The following is an 8,070-nucleotide window of genomic DNA, read 5'->3' as shown; positions in this document are numbered from 1 at the left end:
TAGATGTAGTTCCTACTTCCTTGTGTCTAATTGAGTATGTTGAGATGGAGTTGATGTTTCCTCCCTTGTATTGCTTTCTCTAGTACTGACTTAGCTTCAATAAATGCTCTTAAGAGAAGATTAAGAACCCAGTTTGGGCTGCTAGTCTTGAGTCTTTAATTCCGTAAGGTGTCTAGATCGTCATTGCTTCATAATCCGCTTGCTTTTACAAAAGACTTTGATTGTATGGATAACAATTTTTAAATTCCGCATCATTTCATTTATCTTATGTTTATGATATGCTAAGGGCTTGTATGAGACCTTTCGGGGTCAAGTACGTTGTGTTACATCTAGGGTGTACCCCTGGGTCGTGTTAGAGGCTCATATGATTTTATGTAATCCTTATCTCTATCTTTCTACCCCTACTCTGGATTGAGGTTGAGTTCCTCATGGTTTACTCTTTGGTGTCATGTGTCTTAGATATTCCCACGATTTCCTCATTTATGCATGTTCATGGAAAGGCTTAAGCTTTGAGAAAATGAGTCAACTTGATTGAATTCTACAATGTTTATGTGCATTTTGAGTATGATTCATATAGAATTCATGATATGATGTTTTGAACATGCTTTAGCTTCAAGTTGATGTTTCCTCCTCAGATTTGTTCATTTATATGATTGCATGCATGTTGGTTTGCTAGATTAAAGTCCTCTCATTCCAGTGATGTCTAGAATCACATTCGAAGATAAATGTTCCCAAGGGGGAGATAATGTAACACCTCGCACTACAACATTTTAGGCCTACGGCCACACTAATTCTGGACAACACTTTTAAAGTGTTGCCTAAACTACTTTTGGGGACGCTTTCAAAGCGTAGCCCAAGTTTTTAACTTTTAGCTTCGATATTATTGGCAACACTTGTAAAATGTACTGTTTAATGGTATAAGCTACACTTTACAATCGTTGTTACAATATGATATAATTGGCAACAACTATTTACATATATTGCCACACTTTTAAAGTGTCCTATTTTTATAATTGTAAAAACAACACATTACAAATGTAGCCTTAAAATTTTCACTAAAATATTATATTCCCTCCAACATTTTTAACTCTCCCTCCCATTTTAATTGGGCAAAACAAAATATTCATAAAACATTAAAATTTTCCTTTCCTCCAAATCAGAAAAAAGTCGGTCAAAGTGAAGAGCTGTAGAACACGCTGGAGCTGAAGAACACGCTGAAGAGCTGAAGCTGAAGAGCTCTAGTTCTCACTGATGGTCTCTAGTTGTCGCTGAAGATTTCCGTCCTAGTTCTCGCTGAAGATTTCCGTCAGGTAATTTAGAAAAATATATTGTCAATTTGAAGCACACGATTTTCTCTCCAAGCTAAGTCTGAACATACTTTGTTTATGTTTGAGAAGATTTGTATTGTTTTGGTGAGTCATTCTTCTCTGATCTGGTGTATTTTTTTGGAAATTTTATAGTGAGTATATGTATTGAGATTTGGGAATAAAACGTGCTTTATGTTTCTAGAATTGCAAAGCCCTGATCTGAATGATTGGTTTGCACAATGTGAGTATCTCTGTGTGGTGTTTTGCTGGATTACTTTGGGAATTTCAGATGTAGTTTGTAGTAGATCTGATGGGTATTTGGTTTCTTGATATGTTAGATCTTCCATATTTTACTTTTTGATTGTAGTTTTAGACTCAATTGACTTCCTTTTTAAGGTAATATGTGCTTGCAACTGTCAGATACAATGTCAAAGCTAAGAATTTTGCTTAAGGGTGTTCAAAACTTAGGATATATATCTAAAAAGTTATTTTTTGACCTATATACACAATATTATTTGCTATTAGTTGGCAATTGTTTTGATTTTGGGGTTGTGCACAAAAGTTGGTTGGTAGTTACTAGCATTGAAAGCATAAACAATTTAGTTTCTAGGAACAATGTCTGCTAAAGTGTCTGCAGCAGCACGCTGACACTTTTCTACAGACAGAGTTTGAATTAGTGGAAGAAGTGCTAAATTATTAGACTGGATCCACAGAAGTGTAACATGCTAACTGTTTGTTTTATCAGCTTTCTTGGGAATCTTTGACATAATTTCAACTTTTCGTTGGCCGGTAGTTATGCTCTTTATGTACCAAAACATTATGCTGTTATACAGTCCAAAAGGTTAATGAAAGTAGCATTCAAATAATTTAACATTATGGGCACTTCCAACTTACAACATTCTGGTCTCTAGGTGTAAAACTGGTGATCTGATACTCTTTACCATTTTGTTTGGCAGTCTTAAAAGTGTGGTCTAGGTTTGTGCATAGTCAATTATGGTATATATGGTACTTTTGGTGCTTTCATGTATTCACATTTCCAAGAAAGACTAGATCTTGCCAATGAGAAATTTCCACTTAAGATTGAAAAAACATGTGGTGTTTCTCGCTTGCTCGTTAAATTAATTTGTAGTTCAAGCAAGTTAAGAATCTTGGGGAAATTGACAACGATTGTTGTCTTAGAGTATTTTTAAATGACCTTGTTGTCTGAAAAGCTGTGTTCTTTTTAAATAGTGTGGTGCAGGTGAATTGATGAGCCTGTTGATGGCCCTAATGCGTCACACATAACTCCAGAAGCTTTAGATAGGTGTGAGGCAAGTCTGGAAGATATTTTTAACGGGCGGCTATTTGATTTGCTTGATGCAGCCTTATCCGATACTGTTTCCAGATTTCTTGTTGATATTCAGGTTAGTCTCTCTAATTCGATCACCATTATCTTCTCCAGATTCAGATTCTATTCTTTTTGGCTGAGTGCTTTTCCGATGCAAGTACTTGTGGAATTCGATACTTCTCTTCTTTGTATTTATATCTCTTTCTAATATCATTATCTACTTATATTTTTATTTGATTAGCAAATTAGGCAACTAGTTTTCATTTGCTATCATTGGTGGCTGACATTTATTTTGTGTTTAATAACCTCGATCTTTTACTTGCAACCATATGAAGTGTCTGATAATTCATCTAACTGGTGCAGCCATTCAGAGATATGGTTGAAGGAATACGTATGGACTTGTGGAAATTCTGATACAGCAACTTCGATGAGTTGTATCTCTATTGTTACTATGTCGCTGGTACAGTAGGATTGATGAGTGTTCCAGTTATGGGCATTGCACCTGAATCAAAGGCAACAACAGAGAGTGTATATAATGCAGCTTTCGCTTTAGGGATCGCAACTCAACTAACCAATATACTCAGAGATGTAGGAGAAGAGTAAGTATGAAGCTATATTTAATTCACATTGATCATTTCTCTAGTAACATGCCAAAATACATCGAAAGCGTGGTCTATTTCTCATATATAAAGTATAGTGTAATGCCTATTGCTCCATTTTGTTTCGAAAAAGTCGCAGGCGACTTTGCCATTCTTTTTGTTTCAGATATAGTAATTGCAAGTTGTTGCTTTACCTTCATATTACTCTACGTGGTTGTCTAGTGATTGTGTGTGGCAGGCTTCCACCGATCTTCATCACTTTCACGTTTCATCTTCATATCATTTCACATCAACACAAAAGACGAATTTCCTCAATGTTTCATCTCCTCAAGCTTTACATCTTCAATTACTTCAAGTATTGCTGCAATTTTAAGGCAATCTTTTTTCCTCACCCATCTTCTTCTTTGATTTTAATTGTTCGTAAGTTAATTTTGAATTGTTACAATGAGTTGTGTTTTCTTTGTTGTGTTAGGTGTTTATGCTACTGCAGTAGGTTTTGATCGGGGTTGCAGGGTTATTATAGGCGAGGGGCTGCATATTTGACAATTTAGAAGTCAATTACGCACTCGAAGATTTTCAACCGGTTGGTGTTATTTTTTGTAACTTCTTAAGCAATATCAACTGCATATATGCCAGCAGAAACTGGACGGGGATGAGTATAACTTGAACCGCTAGACCCTGAACTTTGCAACATGCTAACTGAATATGAAATTCATTTATTCCTTAGGTTATTTTCTTAGCCACGTTGCAACTGTGCAGGTTGGTATGCACTTCGTATATGGGAAGCTGAGTTTTTGTTTGTCCATTAATTAGTTGGATTGGTTTCTGTTATGAATTGCATGTAAGTTCACAATCTATGTTGCTCAAACTTAGAATATTGTTTTGTTCAATGTGTGTCGGATCTTCCAAAAGCTATGCACTTAAGAGGATTCAACACTGGTGCTGCCTGCAGTATTTTTAAAGGGTCCGAGTAACATAGATCATCGTAGCATTTCATTTCAGAGTGTTTGAAGTTTGATAGCTAACTGATTGTCTGCATTCTGTTGATTTACATTTGTTGGATATATATAGAGAGGTAAAACATGAGCAGTTCAATTGTTAGTTGTAGCCTGCCTATCAATTGAAGCCAAAATGGAAAGATTCATGTTCCTTTGATTGTTGATTTGTAGGTGATGAATAGTTTCGTTCATTCCTTACCTATGTTGCTTGGACCCATCAAAAATGTCGTCAGGTGTGTGTTGGATCCTCCAAATGTAGTATATTTTTGAGGATCCAACACGGGTGCGACAACATTTTTAGAGAGTCTGAGCAAGATAAAGTTCTTTACATGTTTGTCCTGTTAACAATTTATATATTTTCTAAACTAGATTCTATAGTAAAATCTCGAGTTTATGAAACAGGTTGGGAATCCAAATTTTGTGTTTGAAGGCAAAACTATACAAAGAATGGAACTTTTGGTACTAACCACATTGAAGTGGAGAATGCTAGCTTATACACCTTGCACATACATCGATTACTTTGTAAGAAAGATGAATGACGATCAATCCCATCAGAATGTTTTGTGATTAATCCAATTCATGATTATTGAATCCTGCAATAGTATCACCATCACATGAGGAGGAGGTGTGGCGCCACTTATAGCACTTGGACGAACTAATGATGAGGTGAATCTTTGTGCAATAGAACTTCTATATGATATATATAAATGCTTTCCTATGCCTGCTTGGTTGTTGCTCTTTTTCAACTTTCCGTAACTTGTGAAGGCCTAATTTCTTCCTCAAATTGTTATTGAATTGGGTCCTTGTATATCTTAAATTCATGTGTAACTTAGCTTACCATTAGTTGGTGAACTCTTATTCTATTTTCCTGGAAACTTTAGATGAAGTTAGTCGGCTCTTCGAACTTAAAAGAAAGAATTAACCGGCATGTCCAGTGATGGCAACCTGTCCACACTTGGAGAGTAAATTTAGGATAATAATTTTAACCTTTTAATTAGTTTGTTCTAGGCTTAAACTTGTCCACACAAGCTTCATCACAATAAATAAAATATAGTTCCTTCCATGGCATGATGGATACTGAAGCTTTCACTAATTCCACCTTAAAGGTTCTAAATAATCAAGTCACTAAATCTGCAAGTAGGTAGTAGTTTTAATAACGTCTTCCACATAATTTCTGGGTCATTCATATAATCTCTGAATATATTGTATTGTTGAAATATGCCATATTTAGGATGTAGCATCTTTTAGACATTTGTTTATGTACCTGCAAGTGGTTTTACCTGGCAGTGCAATGTCAATGATGCCTTACGCATTTATACAGAGAAATTTATACATGTCATCCTTTTCTGGAACATAAAACTAATATGTGAAGCAATAGTTCTGTTGATTGGCATGTAAATGACAAATGCAAGTACTCTCAATCATATAAGTTTCCTGCTTTCCGAACTATGAGTGAGAAATAAGCACAAGTATAATTATACTCATGTTATTATTCGTTTATGATGCAACACCTTCTAAGAAATTCGTTTGCTCTTTTCAGGAAAGCCTCTAAAATAGCTACCAACTATTTTTAGAGGCTACACAATCTTCAATAAGTATTTTTTGCCAAAACATAACAAGTAATGAATTTAGACGAGACTACTATGTGAATACATATGCTTCAGAGGAAAGAATATAACACTAAGAAACAATATTTGTGGCCAGAGAAACAAACGGGAGAAGATCACAAATGTTAAAAATTGCATCCGCTGAAAGTAATCTAGAATGTATGTACATGTAGTTTTGCTTTTCCTAAAAAAAAATTGTTGATGTCATTTGAAGGCCTGAAAATTCAGTGCTTGTAAAGTGCATAGAGACAAAAGATGGTCTCTTTGGTATCATTGAAGTAACGGCTACTTTTTGCTACTTATTCGTGTATATGAATTTCAGTTGTCCTACACTCATCTAGGTTCAGTGCAATAGCTTGCTCTTATGAAACTTATAAAGCTAAATTGTTGGGCCCATGCGCAGCACGGGCAATGAATCATCTAGTACCTCAAGATGAATTAGCACAGGCAGGGCTCTCCGATGAAGACATTTTTGCTGGAAGAGTGACTGATGAGTAGAGGATCTTTACGAAGAAGCAAATTCAGAGGGCAAGGAAATTCTTTTATGAGGTAGAAAAAGGTGTCATAGAACTGAGCTCTGTCAGTAGATGGCCGGTAAGTAGTCATAAAGTTACAGTTGATTGTATGTATCTGCCACTTTTTCTTTTATTGTTAATTGTTATGGTAGTGAGGTAAAAAACAATATGAACTTAAGTTTTTTATAGCGACACATTCCATCCTCCATCACATTGTTATGCAAAACAAAATAGGCTTCAGTTCAAAAATAGTTTCCTCTCATTTGGCTATAGTTAATATGGACTAATCGTCATACTAGTAGACATTGAAAGGTATCATAGTTTTCGATTTCTAGTTCTTAAATCCTCTAAATCATATGTTCCTTCATCACAGAGGAGAGGAAAAAGAGCTTGAACAACGTTCATCATAAACTGAAGGTATGTTCTGTGTCTAAGAGCACAAACTGTTTTAGTTTACCACTCTTGTTCTGTTTAAGCTGTATAAGCCCACTAAATGTTTCTATTAAAAAGGTCTTTATTATTTTTATAGAATGAAAAAATGATTAAATTGGTCCTTAATGTGTGGTAGTTGGATTATATTAATCCTTCATATATTTATATGGTGTAACTTTCATGAGATGGTAGGTCTGTGTATACTCTTACCTTCTTAAACTTCACTTATGGTCATAGAATTGTAGAAAAGTGATTATTTTAGTCCTAAACAGTCTCATTTTATCTTCTTATAAAGAAAGAAATCTTAACTCAAAAAATCTGCTAGAATACGTGAATCTGCAATCTGAACAGGCACAAATTGTTTTAGTTTACCTCTCTTCATTTTGTTTATCTTTATCAGCTCAATTTATATGCTTAGGTATATTCATATTTTTGTGTTCCAAGCATATACTGGATCTGCAATATGCTAGAATACCTGAATCTGCAATCTGAACTAAAAAAGTCTTTACACAATGCTGCAATCTGAACTCAAAAAATCTGCAATCTGCTAGAATACATTGTGCTGCCTGAACTAAAAAAATATGTGGTCTGCAATCTGCAATCTGGAACTGCTGCAATCTGATTTGTTGTACATGGTTTGTTTGATTTTTAATTTCTATTTTAAATGTGTAGGGAAATTGGACGTGATCAAATTTGAAGGGTCGCCACAAGTCAATTTGATCTCATTGAAGTGGATGATGAAGAGTTTTTGAACTATTATAAAAGTTTGAATACATTATATTTGATTTTGTGAAATATATTCATTGCTAGAATAAATTGAACTATTGTAAGAGTACTTTTTGAACTATTGTGTACACATATTTAGAATATTGCTTTATAAGTATGTGTATGTACACAAGACATACTATCTTTTGATGTTTTATTGCAAATCTATATATTTGAATTATTTATTAGCTAATTTAATGCTTGAGATTATTTATTGCAAAATAATATTGGTGTTTTTTAATTAGAAATTGTGGCATATAAATATTTTATAGCCAAAATGATATGGCCACACTTAAAAGTGTAGCCATAGGACTGTAAATTGTGTTATGCACATGGGCAAGGACTACACTTCAAAGCGGAGTCAAATATTAGACAGAAAAGGCAACACTTTAAAATTGTTGTCATACATTAGATAGAAAAGGCAACACTTACAAATAGTGGGCAATAAGGAAGCTAAGGCCACGCTTAAAAGTGTAGTTGTATGAGATAGAAATGTTGCTATTTGAGGTACATAAAAGCG

The 8,070-nt window shown here is 34.5% G+C and overlaps 2 long non-coding RNA genes across 2 annotated transcripts; both read left to right on the top strand.

Annotated features, from left to right (window-relative positions):
• The first annotated feature begins 1,093 nt into the window (after nt 1–1,093).
• LOC102583084 (uncharacterized) lies at nt 1,094–3,277 on the top strand. The gene is made up of 3 exons (XR_001473689.1): nt 1,094–1,310; nt 2,538–2,710; nt 2,998–3,277. It is a non-coding gene; the product is annotated as an uncharacterized lncRNA (long non-coding RNA).
• A 429-nt stretch (nt 3,278–3,706) lies between these two features.
• LOC107060983 (uncharacterized) lies at nt 3,707–6,809 on the top strand. Its single transcript, XR_001473690.1, has 4 exons — nt 3,707–4,074; nt 4,634–4,897; nt 6,242–6,432; nt 6,727–6,809. It is a non-coding gene; the product is annotated as an uncharacterized lncRNA (long non-coding RNA).
• Nucleotides 6,810–8,070: the final 1,261 nt, after the last annotated feature.

This window comes from Solanum tuberosum, unplaced genomic scaffold (assembly GCF_000226075.1).
Source record: "Solanum tuberosum cultivar DM 1-3 516 R44 unplaced genomic scaffold, SolTub_3.0 scf00111, whole genome shotgun sequence".
NCBI classification, from domain to species: domain Eukaryota; kingdom Viridiplantae; phylum Streptophyta; class Magnoliopsida; order Solanales; family Solanaceae; genus Solanum; species Solanum tuberosum.
Note: the sequence above shows the minus strand (reverse complement) of the source record. Positions and strands in the feature narration are given on the sequence as shown.